Source organism: Felis catus, chromosome B3 (genome assembly GCF_018350175.1).
Source record: "Felis catus isolate Fca126 chromosome B3, F.catus_Fca126_mat1.0, whole genome shotgun sequence".
In the NCBI taxonomy this organism is placed as follows: Eukaryota; Metazoa; Chordata; class Mammalia; order Carnivora; family Felidae; genus Felis; species Felis catus.
This window is the reverse complement of record NC_058373.1, coordinates 22,726,333-22,753,355: the sequence shown is the minus strand read 5'-3', so window position 1 is coordinate 22,753,355 and position 27,023 is coordinate 22,726,333. Positions and strand designations below refer to the sequence as shown.

At 36.9% G+C, this 27,023-nt stretch overlaps 1 pseudogene; it reads left to right on the top strand.

Moving 5' to 3' along the window:
* Positions 1-16,228: 16,228 nt before the first annotated feature.
* On the top strand, positions 16,229-16,956 carry LOC101087407 (annotated as a pseudogene).
* The last annotated feature ends 10,067 nt before the right edge of the window (positions 16,957-27,023 follow it).

Genomic DNA, 27,023 nt, shown 5'->3' with positions numbered 1-27,023 from the left:
AACAGGGGAAGGGCAGAGAGAGAGGGAGACACAGAATTGGAAACAGGCTCCAGGCTCTGAGCCATCAGCCCAGAGCCTGACATGGGGCTCGAACTCACAGACCGCAAGATGGTGACCTGGCTGAAGTCAGACGCTTAACCGACTGCGCCACCCAGGCGCCCCAAGAAAACTTGATTTTCTTAAGTGATCATAGGGTTGATAAAAATAACATAAAGCACAGAAAATTACTCTAAAACACAAAAGCTTTGTTTTCCAGGCAGGTTAATAAAAAAAGTAAAGAAAAAAAAACTTTTAAAATAATTTCTTATTAAGAGCAGACTAATAATCTATGAAAACTATTGTTTTTTTTACAGAGAAACCCAAATTCTAGTTTTACACCAATATGCTTTTGACATAAAAGCTCATTTTTTTAAAAATTTTAAGTAAATTCAGTCTTAATAGCTCTGACTACTAAGATAGCATTTTTTTCCCCAAGATTTCTTTTACAATACATTTAAATATCTACTTACTTTTTGTCCTACTCTTTTTATCTTTCTCATTTTGAAAAAAAAATACAGTCATTCTACTCTAGGACAAAATTACTTCTTTTCCCCTTAACAAAGACATGTCTTTCTTTCCTTTTCTTATAAAAAGTAGCAAATTTCTCTAGCAAATTTATAAATACATTATTTAATAATTTTCTAGTGTCATATGACTTTTTCGCAGTACAATATCTCATGTTTACTAACAGAGATAAATATACTTTCGTTATTTTTACCATATAAGAACAAGATTCCAAAAGTAGATAAATTTATGTTCATCAAGTTATGTTTCAACATTTAAACGATCTAGATATTCAACGAATATCCATCGTTTAACTTAGCATAGCTTTAAGTATCAAGTTATCATAAATATTTTAACCTATTTTTAAGTAGACATATAAAACATAATTACTGTTAAAAAGTTTATTTATAAAATTCTACTCCACTTACATCTATTTAATTAGCTTGTTCTGAACAATTATGCATGAATTGATAAAAAAAAAACTCATGGGACATTAAATAAAGCAAATCTTTATATATTTTTTCTTGTTGACAAAGCAATTTCCAAAGAGAAATCCCAATGGGAACAGTATTTCCCTCCCCATTCTTATTGTCATAATTGACATGAATCAATAAACTAGGTTTTATTATACTTTTTGCTTTTTGACTGGATTGACACTTTATAATTGTAAACCTTTACTAGAGATAACATAAACTTGTTTCACTAGTAAATCTAGGTAGAATAAATTGTTTCTTCATTATGTTGAATACTGACAACTCTGAAAACATGCCTATTGGGAATTTATCGATAGTTTTAAAACTATCTTTATTTTCCAAAGATTACTCCAGGTCATGTTAACTTACAAACAAAACAAATATTCAGAATAGTTTCCCTACTTCCAAGAGTTTCAAGAATTATTATTTTTCTTTTTTATTCTTTACAAAATTTATTTATTATATTTATTTATTTATTTAAATTCAAGTTTGTTAACATACAGTCTAGTATTGGTTTCAGTCTAGTAATGCTTAATTTACATTATCACTCATTTGTGTCTAAATCATACTGAAAAGGATCCATACTGAATATCTGTAAGGTGTTTTATAAATTAATTTGATAACACTATCCAGAAGTAGAAAAATATCACATAAACAGAACATACGTGCATGCATACATGCACACATAAACACACAGACCCAAATAGAGATTTATGGCATTCTAAAATTTTAGCCATGAATCAGTAAAACAGTAATATAGAACTCACTGGTTTATACCCACATTATTTTTCTTTCAATTTTTTATTTAAATACAAGTTAGCTAACATACAGTGCAATATTGATTTCAGGAGTAGAAATCAGTGATTCATCACTTAAAACACTCAGTACTCATCATAACAAGTGGCCTCCTTTATACCCATCACCTTTCTAGCCCATCTCCCATTTATCTCCCTCCATCAATCCTCAGTTTGTCCTCTATCTTTAAGAATCTCTCATGGTTTGGGGCACCTGGGTGGCTCAGTAACTTGATCATCCGACTTCAACTTAGGTCATGATCACATGATTTGTGAGTTCAAGCCCCACATAGGGCTCGCTGCTGTCAACACAGATCTTGCTTTAGATCCTCTGCAATTCTCTGTCCCTCCCCAGCTCCACTCTCTCTTGAAAATAAATATAACATTAAAAAAAATAGACTCTCTCATGGTTTGTTTCCCTCTCTTCTTGCCCTCCCTCCATGTGCTCATCTTTAATTTCTTAAACTTTAGATATGAGCCAAATCATATGGTATTTGTCTCTGACTGACTTACTTTGCTTAGCATTGTACATGCTTGCTCCATCCATGTTGTTGCAAATGGCAAAATTTCATTCTTTTTGATGGCAGAGTAATATTCCATTAAAATACATATATCACATCTTTATTCATTAATCAGTCTATGGACATTTGGTCTGTCTCCATACCTTGGCTATTATTGATAATGCTGCTATAAATGCATGCTTTGGTGTGCATGTGCCCCTTTGAATATGTATTTTTGTATCCTTTGGGTAAATACCTACTAGTGCAATTACTCGATCCAACAATAGTTCTATTTTTGATTTTTTGAGGAAACTCCATACTGTTTTCCACAGTGGCTGCACCAGTTTGCATTCCCCTCAATAGTGCAAAAGGATTGCCCTTTCTCTGCATCTACACCAAAACCTAGTGTTTCTTGTGTTGCTAATTTTAGCCATTCTAACAGGTCTGAGGTGGTATCTCATCATGGTTTTGATTTCTATTTACTTGATGATAAGTGTGTTGACATATTTTCATGTGTCTCTTAGTCGCCTGGATGTCTTCTTTAGAAAATTGTCTAATCATGAATTCTGCCCATTCCTTAACTGGATTTTTTGTGTTTGGGGCGTTGAGGTTGCTAAACTCTATATAGATTTTGGAAAGTAACCCTTTATCAGATATGTCATTTGCAAATGTCTTCTCCCATTCCATCGGCTGCCTTTTAGTTTTGTTGACTGTTTCCTTCACTGTGTGGGGGTTTCTTATCCTGATGAAGTCTCAGTAGTTCATTTTTACTTTTGTTTCCCTTGCCTCCAGAGAAATGTTTAGTAAGAAAATGCTATGGCTGAGGTCAAAGAGATTGCTGCCTGTGTTTTTCGGTAGGATTTTTGTGGTTTCCTATCTCACATTTAGGTCTTTCATTACTTTTGAATGTATTTTTGTGTATGGTGTGAGAAAGTCGTCCAGTTTCATTCCTTTGCATGTCACTGTCCAGTTTTCCTAGCACCATTTGCTGAAGAGACTTTTTTCTTTTTCTTTTTTGATTATTTTTAATTAATTAATTAATTATTTATTTTTAAATATTTTTTAATCTTCATTTATTTTTGAGAGAGAGAGAATGTGAATGGGGGAAGAACAGAGAGAGAGGGAGACACAGAATCTGTAGCAGACTCCAGACTCCGAGATATTGGCACAGAGCCCGATGCGGTGCTTGAGCTCACAAATTGCAAGTTCATGACCTGAGCCGAAGTCAGATGCTGAACTGACTGAGCCACCCAGGCACCCCTAAACATTTATTTATTTTTGAGAGAGAAACAGTTTGTGAGCAAGGGAGGGGCAGAGAGAGAGGGAGACACAGAATCCAAAGCAGGCTCCAGGCTCTGAGCTGTCAGTGCAGAGCCCAATGTGGGACTCAAACTCATGAACCATGAGATCATGACCTGAGCTGAAGTTGGACACTTAACAGACCGAGCCACCCAGGTGCCCTGAGACTTTTTTCATTTGATTATCTTTCTTGATATGTCGAAGATTAGTTGGCCATACATTTGTGGGTCCATTTCTGGGTTCCCTATTCTGTTCCAATGACCTATGTATCTGTTTTTGTTGTTAAGGATGATATTAGCTGTGGATCTTTCATATATGGACTTTATGATGTTGGGATATGTTATTTCTATCCCTACTTTGTTGAGGTTTTTTATCAAGAAGTTATGCTGTGTTTCGTCAAATGCTTTTTCTGAATCTATTGAATCATATGGTCTTATTCTTTAATTAATGTGGTGTATACATTGATTTGCGAATATTTTTTTTTAATTTTTAATGTTATTTTTGAGTGAGAGAGACAGAGCATGAGTGGGGGAAGTGCAGAGAGAAGGGGAGACACAGAATCTGAAGCAGGCTTCAGGCCTGCATGCTCCATATTCAATGGAAAGACAGTCTCTTCAACAAATGGCACTGAGAAAACCGGATAGCCACATGCAGAAGAATAAAAGTGTACCACTTTATCACACCATACACAAAAAATAAATTCAAAATAGATGAAAGACTTAAGTGTGAGACCATAAAAATCCTAGAAGAGAAAACAGGCAGCAACCTCAATGAACTAGGCTTCAGCAACTTCTTACTAAGCACGTCTCCAGAAGCAAGGGACACAAAAGCAAATGTGAACTATTGCAACCTCATCAAATAAACAAACAAACAAAAAACAAAAAAAAACAAAAAAAAACTTCTGCAGAGAGAAGGAAACGAACAGAACTAAAAGGCAACTGATGGAATGGGAGAATACATTTGTAAATGATATCAGATAGAGTTAGTATCCAAAATCTATAGAAGATAGGATACAAAGTCTATAAAAAACTTATCAAACTCAATATCCAAAAACCAAATAATCCAGTGAAGAAATGGACAAAAGACATGAACAGACATTTATCCAATGAAGACATACAGGTGAGCAACAGACACAAAAAACGATGCTCAATATCACTTATCATCAGGGAAATAGAAATCAAAACCACGATGAGACACTAGCTCACCCCTATCAGAATGACCAAAATTAACAATTCAGGAAACAACAGAAGTTGGTGAGGATGTGGAGGAAGGTAAACACTTTTGCAGTGTTGGTGGAAGTGTAAGCCGGTGTAGTCACTCTGGAAAACAGTATGGAGGTTTCTCAAAAACTTAAAAGTAGAAATACCCTAGGATCCAGCAATTGCAGTACTAGGTATTCACCTAAAGGATACAAAAACACTGATTTGATGGGGCACATGCACCCCAATGTTTATAGTAGTACTATCAGCAATAGCCAAATTATGGAAAAAGCCCAAATGATGTCCATTGACTGATGAACAGATAAAGAAGTGATTTATATATATATGAATAAATATATATGAGTAACATATATATTGTTCAATATTATTCAATAAATATATAACATATATATATGCATATTACTCAGCAATCAAAAAGAATGTAATATTGCCATTTGCAACAACATGGATAGAGCTAGAGTATATAATGTTAAGCAAAATAAGTCAGAGAAAGACAAATATATGATTTCACTCATATGTGGAATTTAAGAAGCTCAACAGATGAACACAGGAGAATGGAGAAAAAATAAGAAAAATAGAGAAGGAGGTAAACCATGAGACTCTTAAATATGGAAAACTGAGGATTGCTGGAGGGGAGATGAGTGTGGGATGGGCTAAAATGTGATGGGTATTAAGGAGGGCACTTGGGATGAGCATTGGGCTTTACATGTCTGTGATTAATCACTAAATTCTACTGAAACCAATGCTACACTATGTATGTTAACTAACTTGAATTTATACAGATAGAAGATAGATAGATAGATGATAGATTAGATAAATAGAGAGGTGATAGATAAAAATAAAGGTTATTAACTTCTTTAAATGTCTGTTAGAATTCTCCTGGGAAGTTGTCTGGCTCTGGACTTTGGTTTGTTGGGAGATTTTTGTTACTGATTTGATTTCTTTGCTAGTTATGAGTCTGTTCAATTTTTTCATTTGTTCCTGTTTCAGTTTTGGTAGTCTGTATGTTTTTAGTAATTTATCCTTTCCTTCCAGGGTGCCCAGTTTGTTGGCATATAATTTTTGTAATACTCTCTTATGATATATATATATATATATATATATATATATATATATGTATATATATATATATATATTTTTAAATTTCTATGTTGTTAGTTGTGATCCCTCCTCTTTCATTTGTGACTTTTTTTTAAAAAAAATTGGGTCCTTTCTTTTTTGTTTTTGAGAATTCTGGATAGGAGACTTATCAATTTTATTACTTGTTTGGAAGAACCATCTCTTAGTTTTGTTGGTCTGTTCTACTATTCTACCAATTTCATAGGTAAAGTGTTTTCACCCTTTCTTTATCTCTCTCCTTTTCTCTTACTACTTTTGGGGGGAGTGCTTTTCTTGCACAAACCTGATTCACTGCTCAATCTCCCCCTCTCTTTTTCTCCTCTTCGTGAAAAGAGCTCCCACTCCTCAGCAACACTACCACTTTTCTCTCCCTAATTCATCTCTCCAAACCACATACTTGCTGTGTTCTCTCTCAAATTAAGCATATTGTTTTGTTTATTCTCAGATCAATTACCAAGGTGTTCAAAAATAGTTTGAGGTTGATCTAGCTGTGTTCAAGGGAGGAGACAAGCCCCAGTCCTCCTACTACTCCACCATCTTAACTCCCCCACCACAAACACATGTAACTTACTCTCCATATTGTTATCCAAATTGTGTTTTTTTACATAAATGAAACAAGTTGAGGTTTCCCAACGCAATCAGGGATATATTTTTTTTTTACTAATATTCAGGAAATTTAAGATTTTCTTTTGTCCTGGCATGTAATCTGATGCAGGCTCTGGAGTAAATTTTAGGCAAGTGACTGATGAAATTCTAGCAGCTCTCCGAATGTCTCCATAACCCATCTGAGTGAAGAAACATCCAGTTTTGTTTCCAAATAGCTTTTTCCTTCCTTTTTAACCTCAATTTGTTGTTTTTGGAAGTCCTCTTTATCCCTTGAAAGCCTGAGAGGAGGGGGGGTAAATTCCATGTGACTTAGGGAGATGGGGAGCTGAAGAGGGAAAGGAAAAGTTTGACATGGGTGGACAGAACAATGAAGGAAATAAGGGTGTGAAGGGGGACATCATCAAAGATTCACAGCATGTTGCTGTCCAGTTCTCCCAGCACCATTTGTTAAAGAGACTGCCTTTTTTCCACTGGATATTCTTTCCTGCTTTGTCAAAGATTAGTTGGCCATACATATGTGGGTCCAATTCTGGAGTCTCTATTTTATCCCATTGGTCTATGTGTCTGTTTTTGTGCCAATACCATGCTGTCTTGATGGTTACAGCTTTGTAGTAGAGGCTAGAGTTTGGGATTGTGATGTCTTCTGCTTTGGTTTCTTCTTCCATATTACTTTGGGTATTCAGGGTCTTTTGTGGTTCCATACAAATTTAAGGATTGTTGAGATAAGCACTGGTTGTTATATGTAAGAGATGTATCACTGTGTTCTACTCCCGAAACCAATACTACACTGTATGTTAGCTAACTTGAATTTAAATAAATAAATTTTTAAAAAGAATAAAAGTCATATCTAAATAAATGCAAAAAAAGCATTTGACAAAATTCAACATTCAGCATGAGAGCTTTTTCTATAAGACAACAAGACAAGGATTTCCCTCTTGCCAATTTTACTCAACATGGTATTGGAAGTCCTAGCCACAGCAATTAGGAAATAAAATGAAATAAGGAATATCCATATTGGTAAAAATGATGTTAAACTGTCACTATTTGCAGATGACATGACACCATGCATAGAAAACTTTAAAGGCTCCACCAAAGAACTATTAGAAGTAATAAATTAATTCAGCAATGTTGCAGGATACAAATCTAATACTCAGAAATTGGTAGAATATCTATACATGAATAACAAAATAGCAGAAAGATCAATTAAGAAAACAATTCCATTTACAATTTTACCAAAATAGAATAAAATGCCTCCTTAACCATGGAGGTGAAATATTTACTCTGGGAATTATAAAACATTAATGAAATAAATTGAAGATGATATATCTACATTTATTTAAATGGAAGGATATTTCATGCTCATGGATCAGGAGAATTAATATTGTTAGAATGTCCATACTCTCCAAAGCAATCTACAAATTCAATGCAATACCTATCAAAATATCAACAGTATTTTTCACAGATCTAGAACAAATAATGCTAAATTTGTATGGAACCACACACACACACACACACACACACACACACACACAAAACATGAATAGGCAAAGCAATCTTGAGAAATAGGAACCAAGCTGGAAGTATTACATACTGAAGATACACTACAATGCTGTGCTAATCAAAGCAATATGGTACTGGCAGAAAAATAGAGACATAGATCAATGGAACTAAGTAGAGATGTCACATATAAGCCCATGATTATATGGTCATGTAATCTGTTACAAAGAAGGCAAGAATACAATGGATAAAAGACAATTTCTTTAGTAAATGATGTTGGGAAATTGTGGGCAGCTACATGCAAAAGAATAAGACTGGACCACTTTCAGACATCATACATAAAAATAAAACTCAAATGGATTAAAAACCTAATAAGGTTTTAATACACACAATATAAGGGGTTAATATGCAAAATATATAAATAACTTATACAACTCAATATCCAAAAAAGGAAATAATTACACTAAAAATGGGTAGAAGACCATAAGGGTGCATGTATCCCTTTGAATTAGTGTTTTTTGTTTGTTGCTTTATTTTTGGGGTTTGTTTGTTTGTTTTGGTAAATACCCAGTAGTGTGATTGTTTGATCATAGGGTAAATTTATTTTTAACTTTTTGAGGAACATCCATAATGTTTTCCCCAGTAGCTGCACCAGTTTGCATTCTCACCAACAGCATCTTTCCATGCCATAAAAAAAGAATGAAATCTTACTATTTGCAACAACATAGAGATTATAATGTTAAGCGAAATAAGTCAAAGAAAGACAAATACCATATAATCTCACTTATATGTGAAATTGAAGAAACAAAACAAACAAAAGGTAAAAAAAAATGACAGACAAACCAAGAAATAGTCTCTTACCTAGAGAGAACAAACTGATGGTTACCCATAGGGGGTGGGGGGGAAAGTGGGAGAATGGCTTAAATAGGTGATGGGGATTAAAGAGTACACTTATCATGATGATAAAAAAAAAATTAAAAAAAAAACTATGAAAAAAAACTATGAAAAACACTAACCTAAACAGCCATTTTTCCAGAGACATACAGATGACCAACAGACAAATGAAAAAGTTCTTGACATCACTAGTCATCAAGGAAATGTAAATAAAAATTACAATGATAGATCAGTCAAGACAGGAAGATGGAGGCCTAGGAGGATGCTGGGTTCACCGCGCATCCTGCTGATCACTTAGATTCTACCTACACCTGCCTAAATAACCCAGAAAACCACCAGAAGACTAGCAGAATGGAGTCTCCAGAGCCAAGTGCAGACGACAGGCCCACAGAAGAGAGTAGGAAGGGCGGAGAGGCGGTGCGCGGCACGGACTGGCAGGAAGGAGCCGGGGCGGAGGGGCAGCCTGCCGGCCAAGCAGAGCCCCCGAGTCTGGCTTGCAAAAGCAGAGGGGCTGGATGGAGTGTGTTCTGACAACATGCGTGACTTAGCATCTGGGAGGTCATAAGTTAACAGCTCTGCTCGAAAATCGGGAAGGCTGGAGGACAAAGGGAGGGAGAGTTGCTGAGCCCCGGGAGGACAGAGCTGTTTGGCGGGGAACAAAGATGCTCCCCAGCGCCATCCCCCTCCCCCCTCCCCCAGCCAAAATCCCAAAAGGAACCAGTCCCTGCCAGGGAGCTAGCTTGCTCCACGCAAACACCCAACGCTGTGTTTCTGCGGGGCCAACATTCTGGCAGCGGGTCTGACTCCCGCTGCCACAGGGCCCCTCCTGAAGTGGATCACCTAAGGAGAAGCGAGCTAAGCCTGCCCCTCCTGCCCCCATGCACCTTGCCTACCCACCCCAGCTAATACACCAGATCACCAGCACCACAAGCCTGGCAGTGTGCAAGTAGCCCAGATGGGAGATGCCACCCCACAGTGAATCCCGCCCCTAGGAGAGGGAAGAGAAGGCACACACCAGTCTGAATGTGGCCCCAGTGGTGGGCTGGGGGCTGTGGCTCCGCCCACCAACTCCAGTTATACACCACAGCACAGGGAAAGTGCCCTGCAGGCCCCCACCACTCCAGGGACTATCCAAAATGACCAAACGGAAGAATTCCCCTCAGAAGAATCTCCAGGAAATAACAACAGCTAATGAACTGATCAAAAAGGATTTAAATAATATAACAGAAAGTGAATTTAGAATAATAGTCATAAAATTAATCACTGGGCTTGAAAACAGTATACAGGACAGCAGAGAATCTCTTGCTACAGAGATCAAGGGACTAAGGAACAGTCACGAGGAGCTGAAAAACGCTTTAAACGAGATGCAAATTAAAATGGAAATGACCACGGCTCGGATTGAAGAGGCAGAGGAGACAATAGGTGAACTAGAAGATAAAGTTATGGAAAAAGAGGAATCTGAGAAAAAGAGAGATAAAAAAATCCAGGAGTATGAGGGGAAAATTAGAGAACTAAGTGATACACTAAAAAGAAATAATATACGCATAATTGGTATCCCAGAGGAGGAAGAGAGAGGGAAAGGTGCTGAAGGGGTACTTGAAGAAATAATAGCTGAGAACTTCCCTGAACTGGGGAAGGAAAAAGGCATTGAAATGCAAGAGGCACAGAGAACTCCCTTCAGACGTAACATGAATCGATCTTCTGCATGACATATCATAGTGAAACTGGCAAAATACAAGCATAAAGAGAAAATTCTGAAAGCAGCAAGAAGTAAACGTGCCCTCACATATAAAGAGAGACCTATAAGACTCGTGACTGATCTCTCTTTTGAAACTTGGCAGGCCAGAAAGGATTGGCAGGAGATCTTCAATGTGTTGAACAGAAAAAAATATGCAGCCAAGAATCCTTTATCCAGCAAGTCTGTCATTTAGAAGAGAAGGAGAGATAAAGGTCTTCCCAAACAAAAACTGAAGGAATTTGTCACCAGCCCTACAAGAGATCCTAAGGGGGATCCTGTGAGACAAAGTACCAGAGACATCACTACAAGCATAAATCATACAGACATCACAATGACTCTAAACCCGTATCTTTCTATAACACTGAATGTAAATGGATTAAATGCGCCAACCAAAAGACATAGGGTATCAGAATGGATTAAAAAAACTAGACCCATCTATTTGCTGTCTACAAGAGACTCATTTTAGATCTGAGGACACCTTTAGACTGAGAGTGAGGGGATAGAGAACTATTTATCATGCTACTGGAAGCCAAAAGAAAGCTGGAGTAGCCATACTTATATCAGACAAACTAGACTTTAAATTAAAGTCTGTAACAAGAGATGAAGAAGGGCATTATATAATAATTACAGGGTCTATCCACCAGGAAGAGCTAACAATTATAAATGTCTATGCGCCAAATACCGGAGCCCCCAAAGATATAAAACAATTACTCATAAACATAAGCAACCTTATTGATAAGAATGTGGTAACTGCAGGGGACTTTAACACTCCACTTACAGAAATGGATACATCATCTAGACACATGGTCAATAAAGAGACAAGGGCCCTGAATGACACATTGCATCAGATGGACTTGACAGTATATTTAGAACTTTGCATCCCAAAGCAACAGAATATACTTTCTTCACGAGTGCACATGGAACATTCTCCAAGATAGATCACATACTGGGTCACAAAACACCCCTTAATAAGTATACAAGAATTGAAATTATACCATGCATACTTTCAGACCACAATGCTATGAACCTTGAAATCAACCACAGGAAAAAGTCTGGAAAACCTCCAAAGGCATGGAGGTTAAAGAACACCCTACTAACGAATGAGTGGGTCAACCAGGCAATTAGAGAAGAAATTAAAAAATATATGGAAACAAACGAAAATGAAAATACAACAATCCAAATGCTTTGGGACGCAGTGAAGGCAGTCCTGAGAGGAAAATACATTGCAATCCAGGCCTATCTCAAGAAACAAGAAAAATCCCAAATACAAAATCTAACAGCACACCTAAAGGAACTAGAAGCAGAACAGCAAAGGCAGCCTAAACCCAGCAGAAGAAGAGAAATAATAAAGATCAAAGCAGAAATAAACAATATAGAATCTAAAAAAACTGTAGAGCAGATCAACGAAACCAAGAGTTGGTTTTTTGAAAAAATAAACAAAATTGACAAACCTCTAGCCAGGCTTCTCAAAAAGAAAAGGGAGATGACCCAAATAGATAAACTCATGAATGAAAATGGAATTATTACAACCAATCTCTCAGAGATACAAACAATTATCAGGGAATACTATGAAAAATTGTATGCCAACAAACTGGACAACCTGGAAGAAATGGAAAAATTCCTAAACACCCACAGTCTTCCAAAAATCAATCAGGAGGAAATAGAAAGCTTGAACAGACCCATAACCAGCGATGAAATTGAATCGGTTATCAAAAATCTCCCAACAAATAAGAGTCCAACACCAGCGGGCTTCCCAGAGGAGTTGGACCAGACGTTTAAAGCAGAGATAATACCTATCCTTCTCAAGCTATTCCAAGAAATAGAAAGGGAAGGAAAACTTCCAGACTCATTCTATGAAGCCAGTATTACTTTGATTCCTAAACCAGACAGAGACCCAGTAAAACAAGAGAACTACAGGCCAATATCCCTGATGAATATGGATGCAAAAATTCTCAATAAGATACTAGCAAATTGAATTCAACAGCATATAAAAAGAATTATTCACCATGATCAAGTGGGATTCATTCCTGGAATGCAGGGCTGGTTCAACATTTGCAAATCAATCAACGTGATACATCACATTAATAAAAGAAAAAGTAAGAACCATATGATCCTGTCAGTCGATGCAGAAAAGGCCTTTGACAAAATTCAGCACGCTTTCTTAATAAAAACCCTTGAGAAAGTCGGGATAGGAGGAACATACTTAAACATCATAAAATCCATTTATGAAAGCCCACAGGTAACATCATCCTCAATGGGGAAAAACTGAGAGCTTCTTCCCTGAGATCAGGAACACGACAGGGATGTCCACTCTCACCGCTGTTGTTTAACATAGTGTTGGAAGTACTAGCATCAGCAATCAGACAAAATGGAAATCAAAGGCATCAAAATAAGCAAAGATGAAGTCAAGCTTTCACTTTTTGCAGATGACATGATACTATACATAGAAAATCCGATAGACTCCACTAAAAGTCTTCTAGAACTGATACATGAATTCAGCAAAGTCGCAGGATACAAAATCAATGTACAGAAATCAGTTGCATTCTTATACACTAACAATGAAGCAACAGAAAAACAAATAAAGAAACTGATCCCATTCACAATTGCACCAAGAAGCATAAAATACCTAGGAATAAATCTAACCAAAGATGTAAAGGATCTGTATGCTGAAAACTATAGAAAGCTTATGAAGGAAATTGAAGAAGATATAAAGAAATGGAAAGACATTCCCTGCTCATGGATTGGAAGAATAAATATTGTCAAAATGTCAATCCTACCCAAAGCTATCTACACATTCAATGCAATCCCAATCAAAATTGCACCAGCATTCTTCTAAATTTCATATGGAACCACAATCCTAAATTTCATATGGAACCACAAAAGTCCCCGAATAGCCAAAGTAATTTTGAAGAAGAAGACCAAAGCAGGAGGCATCACAATCCCAGACTTTAGCCTCTACTACAAAGCTGTAATCATTAAGACAGCATGGTATTGGCACAAAAACAGACACATAGACCAATGGAATAGAATAGAAACCTCAGAACTAGACCCACAAACGTATGGCCAACTCATCTTTGACAAAACAGGAAAGAACATCCAATGGAAAAAAGATAGTTTCTTTAACAAATGGTGCTGGGAGAAGTGGACAGCAACATGCAGAAGGATGAAACTAGACCACTTTCTCACACCATTCACAAAAATAAACTCAAAATGGATAAAGGACCTGAATGTGAGACAGGAAACCATCCAAACCCTAGAGGAGAGAGCAGGAAAAGTCCTCTCTGACCTCAGCCGTAGCAATCTCTTACTCGACACATCCCCAAAGGCAAGGGAATTAAAAGCAAAAATGAATTACTGGGACCTTATGAAGATAAAAAGCTTCTGCACAGCAAAGGAAACAACCAACAAAATGAAAAGGCAACCAACGGAATGGGAAAAGATATTTGCAAATGACATATCAGACAAAGGGCTAGTATCCAAAATCTATAAAGAGCTCACCAAACTCCACACCCGAAAAACAAATAACCCAGTGAAGAAATGGGCAGAAAACATGAAGAGACACTTCTCTAAAGAAGACATCCGGATGGCCAACAGGCACATGAAAAGATGCTCAACGTCACTCCTTATCAGGGAAATACAAATCAAAACCACACTCAGATATCACCTCACACCAGTCAGAGTGGCCAAAATGAACAAATCAGGAGACTATAGATGCTGGCGAGGATGTTGAGAAATGGGAACCCTCTTGCACTGTTGGTGGGAATGCAAATTGGTGCAGCCTCTCTGGAAAACAGTGTGGAAGTTCCTCAGAAAATTAAAAATAGACCTACCCTATGACCCAGCAATAGCACTGCTAGGAATTTACCCAAGGGATACAGGAGTGCTGATGCATAGGGGCACTTGTACCCCAATGTTTATAGCAGCACTCTCAACAATAGCCAAATTAGGGAAAGAGCCTAAATGTCCATCAACTGACAAATGGATAAAGAAATTGTGGTTTATATACACAATGGAGTACTACATGGCAATGAGAAAGAACGAAATATGGCCCTTTGTAGTAACATGGATGGAATTGGAGAGTGTGATGCTAAGTGAAATAAGCCATACAGAGAAAGACAGCTACCATATGTTTTCACTCTTATGTGGATCCTGAGAAACTTAACAGAAACCCATGGAGGAGGGGAAGGAAAAAAAAAAGAGGTTAGAGTGGGAGACAGCCAAAGCATAAGAGACTCTTAAAAACTGAGAACAAACTGAGGGTTGATGGGGGGTGGGATGGAGGGGAGAGTGGGTGATGGGTATTGAGGAGGGCACCTTTTGGGATGAGCACTGGGTGTTGTATGGAAACCAATTTGACAATATATTTCATATATTGAATAAATAAAAAAAATTACAATGATATATCACCTTACACCTGTCAGTATAACTAAAATCAAAAGATAAAAATAAGTATGGCAAGGATGTGAGGAAAAGGAATTCTCATATACTGTTAGTGGAATCCAAATTGGTGCAGCCACTGTGGAAAAGAATATAAAGATCCATCAAAATATTAATAATGGGAATACAATATGATCCAATAATTCCACTATTTACCCAAAGAAAACAGAAACATTAAATCAAAAGACATACACAACTCTGTTTATCACACTACTATTTACAATAGTCAAGATACAGAAGCAATCCTTGTGTCCATTGATAGATGAATGGATATAGACAATGTGAGATAGATAGACAGATAGATAGATAATATGGTGGAATATTACACAGTCATTAAAAAGGAATGGATTTTGCCACTTATGAAACCATGGATGGACCTAGAGGGAATTATGCTAGGTAAAATAAATCAAATAGATAAAGACAAATACTATATAATTTTGCTTATATGTGGAATCTAAATAACAGAACAAATGAATGAACAAACAAACAAAAAGCAGAATCAGACCTAAAAATAAAGAGAACAAACTGATGGCTGCCAGAGGAGAGGGGATGTGGGAATGAGCAAAATGGGTGAAGGAAAATGGGAGTTACAGGCTTCCAGTTATGGAATGAATAAGTCATGGGAATAGAAGACACAGCATAATGATAATGTAATAGAGATGTTTTGGGACAGATGGTAGCATAGACAGATGGTGAACATAGCGTAATAGTATGATGCATAAACTTACCAAATCAGTTTGTTGTTCACCTGAAATTAATGGAACACTGTGTGTTAACTATATTCAAATAAAAATATTTTAAAATAAATAGAGTCTCTTGTAAAAATATATTTTAGAGGTGGGCTGGGAGGGTCTGGATGGAGGAGTTGCTCCCCACCCCATCCCTTCCTCTGTGAAGTGGACTCCATTGGTGGCCAGTCCTTGGGAAGGCCTTGGGGAACTACTACTCCCAGAGCATCCCAGGCACCTAATCTCTGCCCTCCTGGCTTTTTGCATGGAGCACTACTACTCTGGAAATGCAGTGAACTTGATGGCCCAGCCTCTGGTGTCCCCCACCATGCATAGAATATGGAGGATTCAGTGCCCCCAGGCTGTAGCAAGCACACCTGGAGAAGCTGACCCTGGGAATCACCTGCATACTAGAATCTTCCCCAGGTGTGACAGAGGGTGATTATCATAGAAAAAAAACCTGCTTAATGTCATATGATTTCTTCATGGGAATAAAAAATAACTGTGTGTTACCTGAGGATGTGAAGAACTTTTACCTGATGACCATTGGCTTCCACAGGACATGGAATGTGAAACTGGATGAGCATATCATTCTACTGGGCATCATGGCAATTAACAGAATCTCAAAACTGACTCAATTCAACCAGTTTTCTGTGTATTCACTCCCTAATCCACCAACCCTGGTAAACCTGGAGGATGATGGTCTTGAAGCCAGTGAGAACCAGCCAGAGAAGACTCACTTTGATTCTCCAAGTGTGATATTTGAGCTGGATCCTCGCAACAGGAATAGGAAGTTTTCCTTGTCTACAAAGAGGGAAAGCAGTGTTAGTGTGACACTGAAATCTGGTTCCTGGACAGAGTGTTATACTGGCATTTTCTTACAGATACCTTTACCACTTACTATCACCTGCTCATCATGCACATGGGTCTGCCACAGTGGCAGTAGGACTTCATCAGCTATGGAATTAGCCCACAAGACAAAAAAAAAATGGTTCAACATGTATCAATCCATAACCCACAGCACAAACCTGCTTGCAGAAGAGACCAACTCCTTTGTGAACAAAGCTGGATCCCAACAAAGTGTTCAAAAGCAAGAATAAGGCATTAATCCCCCAAAAGAAAATGCCTGTCCAGTCTGCATAGGCAGGATGCGAGGAAAGGACTCTGGGGGAGATCTGAGCCCTTCAAGTGCTGGCTAATACCAAAAGGAGTATAAGGCCTAGGATTTGGCCAGAAGGGGCCCTCAGGTCCTCCCTCCACCTCTAAATCCACTTCTAGCCCTGGAAACCCTGTCCATAAATGAGCACCCCCACCTTCCCACCAGCCCCATCAGATGATGCACAGATGACCCAAGGCTCAGATTCTGTGTGTGGACCATAAGCATCTTCCCATCTGAGTGAGTCAAACCCTAGGCTTTCTATGTGCCTTGGTATTCGCCAGGAGTTCAATGGTGTACTCAGGTCTCCCCAGAGTCTTTTCTTCATGCCCTGCCTCCGAAAGATGTGGAGAGTTTCAGAACTTGTTTAAGTAGCTAAATAAATCTGTTAAGAGCTTTCCTCTCTTTCCATCCCCAACCCTCTGTACCTCTCAGCAGTGATTCGAGAAGTCTCACAAATAAACCACTGTTTTGACCCATGAGAGATTAGAGCTGTGCTGTTCAACTGGTAGCCACTAGCCACATGTGGTTGTTTAAACTATATTAAAAATTCAGTTCCTCAGTCTCAAACCATAAGGGACTAATATAGAGAGACCAAACTTAAGGTTTCTGGCAGGGTGCTGGGTGGGGGGGGAATGGGCTAACTGGGTTACGGGCATTAAGGAGGGCACTTGTTGGGATAAGCACTGGGTGGTATATGTAAGTGATAAATCACTGAATTCTATTCATGAAACCATGATTACACTATATGTTAACTGACTTGTATTTAAATTTAAAAAAATCAGTTCTTCAATCACATTACCCATATTGTTAGTATCCATGTGGCTGGCAGATTCTGTATTAGACAACATAGAGATAATAGAACATTTCCATCATCACAGAAAGTTCTCTTGGGCAACACTGCATTAGAATATTTTCATGCTGCCCTTGCTTAGATCAGTTCATTTTTGTTAGACAATGTGAATACCTTAATCTGATAGGTCATAATGTTTCATGAAAACTCTTGAAGATACAATTATGTGTTTTTATTTTTCATGAGTAATTCTCACTCTGCTCCTTTTCCAGTTTCCTATAAAGTTTATTGCTTCCAAAAAAATATTCTAGGCATTTCTGTGAGGATGTTTTGTATGGGAATAAGATTTAAATAAGAAGACTGGGAACCTGGGTGGCCCAGTTGGTTGAGAGTCTGACTCTTGATTTCGGCTCAGGTCATGATCCCAGGGTTGTGGTATCATGCCCCATGTTAGGCTCCAGGCTTAGTGTGCTTAAGATTCTCTCTCTCTCCCTCTGCCCCTCTGCCCCTCTGCCCCTCTGCCCCTGCTCATGAACTCTTTTTTTCCCTTCTCTCTCTTAAAAAATGAACTTAAAAATTAAAAATAAGGGGCACCTGGGTGGCTCTGTCAGTTAAATGTCAGGCTATTGCTCAGGTCATGATTTCGTGGTTCATGGGTTCAAGCCCTGCATCGGGCTAACTGCTGTCAGCACAGAGCGTACTTTGGATCCTCTGTCACTCTCTCTCTGCCCCTTCCACACTTGAACTCTCTCTCTCTCTTTCAAAAATAAACATTTTAAAACTTATTTAAAAATTTAAAAATCAATCAATCAATCAATCAATCAGGAGACTGAGTGATTTGGAGACTGAGTGATATGGGCTATTCTCCATAATGTGGTCTCCCACATCAATCAGTTGAATGCCTCAGGGGAATAAAAAGGCTGACCCTAAGTAAGAGAAGTTTTGTTGTCAGGTAGTCTTTGATCTGGTGTCAGCTGTTTTCCTGCCTTCAGACTTGAACTGAACCATTGGTTCTTCCTGGGGTTCAACCGTGCTGGTCTTCAGACTTCAAGTTTCCAGCTTGACATCTCATCCTGTAGAACTTAGAATTTGCCAGCCTCCATAATAGTGTGAATCAATTCCTTATAATAAACTTGTGTGTGTGTGTGTGTGTGTGTGTGTGTGTGTGTGTGTATAAATCTTATTTGTTATATTTCTCTGGAAAGCCCAGACTAATACAGATGGATTAGTTGTTTCTTTAAATCTATCCCTAAACCACCCTGGCTTCTCCAAATGTTAAGCATATTCATGTCGATACTATTTGAGTATATTTTATATAAATGCTATCCTATATGTAGATGCTCAAATACGATGTTTTTTTCTATAAGAGAACTAAGTCCCTACACCAAGGGATGGGGGGACGACCTGTACAGTAAAGGTTAATGGTAGATTTGAGGTGTTCAGTCCCTTTACATTCCAAAGAAACCGACCCTTGAACCTACCCTTGGGAGGTAACCTCTAAGGACTGGTCAGATCCTGCCTAACAAGAGTGTCTTTGTATACCTGAGGACTTGGGCTATACCAGAGAGGTTATGCTAGTGTAATTTATGGTGGAGACGTTAAGCCATATTGTATCTGTTTTGACCTCTGGAGTAGAAGGGGATTGAGTGACTCATGGACATTTTATGCCTACATGAACAACTCCAATAAAATCTCTGTCTTGGGATTGTATTTCTGGGTTACGATAATACATATGTGTTGTTATGCATTAATCTAAGAGAAATAAGCATTGTTATACAATTCCACTGATAGGGAAAACCAAAAGCTCATACCTTGTCCCTCCTGGACTCTTCTTTATGTGCCTTTTACTTTTACTTTACTTTGTAATAAATTAGAATCATGATTATAACAGCTTTTCTTAGTTATGTTTCTTTATAGTGAATCATTTGACCTAAGGATTGTTTGGGTCCCTGACACAACATTAGCCCCCCCAAAATGTATTATTGGTAGTTTTTAAATATGTATATATATACAAATACACACACCACACACACATATGCATTATGCTTATATGTGTACATGTGGGGTGTGAGTGTGTGTGTGTTTGCTTAAAAGATCAGTTCAGTCCCACAGTGGATTAAGTCATTCTCAACTAATGGTTTTTGTTATTATAAAGTTCCAAAGTAATAAAATAATAACTAATATTTGTTTAGTTCTAATTATGATCCAGATCAGGTGTTATATACCCTTTACTGCATTTCCCAAACTAACTCTGAAGTAAAGTTTATTCACTCTATTTTGGACAGAAGTAACGAAGCTAAGATGGATTACCCAATGTGCCCAGTGTCTCACAGCTAATGCACTCAATCTCAGTTCTGTCTGGTTCTATTCTTTCTGGGAGGTGGGTCCACCGCCCTATTTCCAATGATATTTTGCGGTCCAGATGCTTCAGCAATTTTAAATTGGTTTTTATTTAAATTACAGTTAGTTAACATACAGTATTAATCTTAGTTTCAGTTGTGCAATACAGTGATTTAACACTTCCATATATCACCCAGAGCTCACCACAATAAGTACACTCCTTAATCCCCATCTCCTATTTAACCCATCCCCCATCACCTCCCCTCTGGTAACCAATAATTTGTTCTCTATAGTTGAGTCTGTTTCTTGGTTTGCCACTCTTTCTCTTCTTTTTCCTTTTACTCATTTCTTCTGTTTCTTAAATTCCACACATGGCTGAAATTATATGGTATTTGTCTTTCTCTGACTGACTTAACTTAGCATAATAGTGTCTAGCTCCATCCACATTGTTGCAAATGACAAGATATTCTTTTTCATGGCTGAGTGATAGATGATAGGTAGATAGATTGATATTAGATAGATAGATAGATGGATAGATGATAGATAGATGATAGACCACATCTTCTTTATCCATTCATCAGTCATGCAATTTTGTAAACTTGAACCACTTTTTGTAGAGATTAATCTGTCTTTACTTTCTTTGGATATTACACATTATATTTTACAGTAGACTTTTGCACTAGATTTTCTAGAGTGCCCACATTTCATGCATGAGGAAACTTGGAGCCTCAGAAAAGTCATCTGACCTTCTAAAGTCTATATAGCCAGCTTGAAGACTTAAACTAAAACTTCTGGTTCCAAAGTACACACACTTTTCATGGAAAGAAAAAAAATTAAGTTTTTGTTCTTCCTGAGTCATGGAAGATAAAATGACTACTGGGGTAAAACCTCCTGCCTGCTATTAAAGTTTAATAAGGTCTACAATCTCAAAAACTCTGCAAAAACACTTCAGTATATTTACTTTCTGAATTTTCTAAGTTGTTGAGCTTCACTTGGAGATGACTAAATAAGAATGGTTGGCCTTGACTTTGCCTCTCTCTTTCATTTAGCTTGTGTTTGTCACATTTAATCCAGAATGAAATTGAATCCTCTGTTAAAACATTTGGTTTGCACAAACCCTGAGGCAATGTTGACTTTACCTGAAAATATCCTTCTGTGCTCTTCCATAATGAATGAACATTTCATTCCTAATGTGTGTGAACTCTAGGACAAGATGTCTGAAGGGTAGATAGAGTTGCTTGATTCTAGTGTGTTGTTGTTGCTACTGTTATTTTTCTTTTAATGTTAAAACACTACACAAGGAAGACACTAAATATTTATTGTCATATACTGGAAAGAGATAAGATTAAAATGTTTGTTTATGTATATATAAGTTTATTAAGAAAAGTTTATTATATTTTTATACAGCAGCATATGAGGTGGGCTGATCACAGGCTATAATATTAGAAAAGAGAGTTAAAACTTCATCCCATGAAGTGATATCATGGGCAAGTCACTTCATCTGCAGTGGGATGAATGTACTGAGATGGGATGTCTCATTTGTAGAGTGAGGTGATTGGCCAAGGAGTGATTAAGTATTCTAATTTTTTATCTATCTCCTTGATGTATTATAAGGAATTAATTTTCCTAACAGCTTTGTTGAGGAAAAATGTAAATACCATGAAATTCTCCCATTTTACGTGTATATAGTTAGATGAGTTTTAGTACATTTACAGAGCTACACAACCATCAACACAATCCAGTTTTAAATATTTCTATCATCCCTCAAAGTTTCCTCAATCTGTTGTTTCCCTTTCAACCCCACGCAGCCACAGATCCACTTCTTGTTCTAATAGATTTGCTTCCAACACCTCCCCCAGCTTTATTGTGGATATATTTGACATATATGACACTGTGCAAGTTTAAGGTGTAAAATGTGATATTTTGATACACATATATAATTGTGAAATAATTACCATAGTAAGTTTAGTTAACACATTTATCACCTCACATTATTACCATCCCTCCCCATGGTGAGAACATTTAAAATTTGTTCATTTTGCAACTTTCAGGTATTTAATACAATATTGTTAACTATAGGGGCGCCTGGGTGGCGCAGTCGGTTAAGCGTCGACTTCAGCCAGGTCACGATCTCGCGGTCCGGGAGTTCGAGTCCCGCGTCAGGCTCTGGGCTGATGGCTCAGAGCCTGGAGCCTGTTTCTGATTCTGTGTCTCCCTCTCTCTCTGCCCCTCCCCCGTTCATGCTCTGTCTCTCTCTGCCCCAAAAATAAATAAAAACGTTGAAAAAAAATTAAAAAAAAACCAATATTGTTAACTATAGTCATCATGCTTCCCATTATATCCCCAGAACATAACTGGAAGTTTGTGTCATTTGATCAACATCTCTTATTCCCTCCACCTTCCAGCCCCTTGGCATCCACCAATCTATTTTTTCTTTCTATTAGTTTTTTTTTTTATTCTACATACAAGTGATACCATATACTGTTTGTCTTTGCCTGATTTATTTCACTTCACGTAATGCTCTCAAGGTTTATCCAAGTTATTGTAAATGGCAGCATTTCCTTCTGTTTATGGCTTAATTGTATTCTATTGTATGTATGTGTGTTTCACCTTACCCATTTATCCATCAATGGACACTTAGATTATTTCTATGTCTTGACCATTATAAATAAAGCTGCAGTGAACATGCAGATATTTCTTCAAAATAGTGATATCATATATATATATATCATATATATCATATATCATATATATCATAGTGATATCATATATATAATAGTGATATCATATATATATATATATATTATATGGTAGTAATAAAATCATACATTCTGTGTTTGGCTTCTTTCACTTAGTGTGATGGTATTGAGATTCATTTATGGTGTAGTGTGTAGTTTGTTTCTTTTGGTTTCTGGGTTGCACTTCTTTGTCAACTTTTAAAAAGTCACATCCTCCTCTCTGAGGGGATATGACTTTATAAAAATATTATAAATCTGGGTTTATAATTTCCCATTACACAATGCTTTGAGGTCCTCACTTCTCTCAGAGCTCTGAAGTAAAACGCATCAAATAATTATGTACTTAAAATGTACTGTGTAGGGCACAATAGGTTTTGTAGTACCAAATGTTCTTTAAGATATTATTGCCCTCTTTATACTAGGGAATTATCTGTATTCCGTACCTGTGAAGCCATAATGGAGGACAATATGTTCCTAATAAAACTAGCTCCAGGTGTTCAAATTCATAAATGATTTGTTCTGGATAGATAACCTTAAATTTCCTCTTTGTCAAGGCTTGTTATTCATTTTTAAGTTCTCTTCTTATTATATTGCTTTCCCACTAGTTATTATTATTTTTTTGGTGAAAATATGATTTGAAGGTATTCCTGACTATGTGCAATCATATCCTCAGTTTAAGTACAATGATAATCCTTTCCAAAAGGACTAAGTTTTGGAAAGTTTCCTCTTTCTCAACTAAGTTTCCTCTTCTCTCAACTTCCACATAAATTACCCTAAAGAAGTTTAAATGTTGAAAAAAACCTAACCACGATACGAACAACAGTCATGTTAAGGGTAGTGGTGGTGGTATCATCATTGGGAGGACACTGGTGAGTTTTCAAGAAATTTCTGGGAAATGGAAAAGAGTGGGCATGTAATGGGAAGGTGTTGTAACTAGAATATAAATAAGATCTGGACAACTAATGCTGAGCATAGTGATTATAATAGACAAAACTGTGTTACATACTTCAAAGTTACTAAAAGACTAGGTATTAAATGTTCTCACCACACACAAGAAAAGAAATGATAATTATGTGACTTGATAGAGGTGTTAGCTAATGATATGGTGATCATCATATTGCAATCTATAATTGTATCAAATCAACACATCATATACCACAAACTTATAAATGTTATATTTTAGTTATAATCTCATTTTTAAAAAAGGATGGGAACCTACTAATAAACCATATATAACGGGAAGGCATATCTCAGAAGGTATGCAGAATAGGCTTGGTGAAGGCAGGCTAAAGGTATGAAAGGAAGAATGGGGCAGAAAATGCAGAGTAACTTAACATCTGCTCTTAGAACATTTGCCTATTTTCTTCCTCACCCTCTCTGTATATTCAGCTTGCACAGTTATCAGCATTCTGGACTTTTCCTTGGGCAAAACACAGATAAAATGATACACCTATAAAAGAATAATGACAACAAAACTTCTCAGATATTCTCTAGTTAAAAATAGAGTTATTTGAGGAGTTATGGGTAATTTGAACCTCCAGAAGAATACCTCAAAATTCAGATGCATTTGAGCTAGGGAGCAAGAAATCCACCATTTTCCTTCCACACAGAACCCTAAAGCTCACTTCCCACTTGTGCAGGGCTGCAGCTGAACCTCCAAGATTCCTAGTAATTAATCAACATACTCCTTTATTTTTAAATACAAGTAGCAACCAAGAATCAAAATATTTATGAAGAAAATCAACAGGCTAAAAAAAAAGACAAAAAACAAGGAGGTAACAAACAACTGACATCCCAAGGAACAGAAATATTTTAATATGTTCCATAATTCAGTAGAATAATTCAAATTAAAAAACAAAGAAGTAAATAACTTCAAAGAAACTCAGAAAAATATTTGACACAGTCATAATATGATGTTATGAAAAAAGAGGTCATCAGTGAAGAATACAAGCCTTTCGGAAATTCAAAATCTAATTGCTGAAGTAAAAATTCAATTAAAACTCAGAGGAAAATACAGAAAAGAAAATGATAAAAATAGAATTAAATAATCAATGCATAAATTATGACTTTTAACTATTAGAAGTTCATGAAAAAGAGACAATGGAGATAAATAAATTACCAAATAAAATAACATTTTCCAGAACTAAAAATTAAATTTCCCAGAACTGACTATCTGGCAAGGTAAATGCAACAAAGATTGCACTTTGCCATGTCATGGAAGATTTTTGCATATCCAAATTATTAAAAATAATTCCAGAGAGAAAACAAGATTACCAATAGCCGAATAGGAATCAGATTGAATTCTAAGAATGTTCAAAGGAAGCACTTGATGCTAAAAATTTTGAGTAATGTCAAAAATTGCAAAATATTTTGGTATTTTGGTTACAGTGTTCTAGATCCAGAGAATATATCAGTCAAGAGAGTATTAAAACAAACGAACAAAGAAAACAAACAAACTAAAACTAAGAAAATCCACCTCTCATATGCCCTGAAGTAAAGTTACTTATGATGTATCCACCAAAATGAGAGGAATACAAAACAACAAAAAATAAGGCTAAATAATAATGGCCCTCTCAAAGATATACATATTCTAATCCCTGAAGTCTGTGAATGTTACTTTATATGGGAAATATGAATTTTTAAGTGTAATCAAATTGAGGATCTGGAGATGGGGAGATTATCTTGGATTAGTTGGCTGGATCCAATATAAACAAAAGGAACTTATAAAATAAATGATGATGATAGATCAATAGGTAGGTAGCTGCCATATGATATATATACACATATATATCATATATATACATATACATACACACACATAGGTGGATAGATACATAGATGAATAGGATATGTTGAAAATGTGAGATCTAGCCTTGGCTTTGTCAATTGAACACGTCTTCCTGGATGTTCTTTGTTATTTCAAATTCAACATGCATGAAACTAATTTTTCAAAATTATCTCTTGCCACAAACTAGTTTCTCCTCTTGAGTTCCATTAGATAATTGGCTATTATTCCTTTCTTTTCCTACATCCAGTGATTGATCTATCAATTACATTTTTAGTCTGTTTCCTAAGACATTATATTTTGATGTTATCAAAATATTTTACTGTACTATTGCCAGTCGTGATAAGAGATTAGAGATAGAGATAGAGATGAGACAGAGAAATCCTCAAGAGTGGCAACTAACGCTCCCTCATTGCCTCAAGCCAACAAGTTTTTAAACATATTTTTGTAAGAATAAATATTATGTTTCTAACTTTTTAAAAATCTTTATTTATTTTTGACAGAGAGAGAGAGACAGAGCATGAGCTGGGGAGGGGCAGAGAGAGAGGGAGACATAGAATCTGAAGCAGGCTCCAGGCTCCAGGCTCGGAGCTCCGAGCTGTCAGCACAGAGCCCAACGCGGGGCTCAAACTCACAAACCATGAGATCATGACCTGAGCCAAAGTCAGGACGCTCAACCGACTGAGCCACCCAGGCGCCCCTAGATATTATGTTTCTAAACCATAGATTTAATTGTCATTTCTCTGCCTCAAATTGAACATGCTCCTTCAACTTGCCTTTTACACTTTTTCTCTGACACTACTAATACTCTGTACCTTCTGTGTACAAACAAAAAATCAAAATTTATTTATACTAGGGAATTTCTATCAGGATTTTGGACAGCTTATAGAATTGATGTTATCTCCAGTAAATTTAAGAAAATGGTCATACACCAAAGGAATCAGCTAGAACTACAGTCAAAATCATGCCACAAAGAAAGCCAGCTGCTGTAGGACACTGGACTCTTCCCTTTTATATAATGGGCTCTGCAGCTGTGATCCACTTGAATAATCCAGTGTCTCCTTTGCTTGGCATGACTACTTTCAGATCCAAAATATTGGACAGAAACATCTGTTGGTTGGATTACGATTCAGGCACAAGCAGCAGATAGCATAGAGGTCATATCTGGACATTTTTGCTACTTGTAATGACACCCACTGAAGTTAAACAGCAAGAATGTCTGCCACTTGAAGAATTCCCAGACATTTTGAAGTTAAAAAAATTACAATGTCCAAATATTCCACTCCTTTGGCTGTTCAACACCCATACATGCATTTCTTCTAAAACATCCTACCTAAATTAAAATTTCCTTCATAAAATGGAA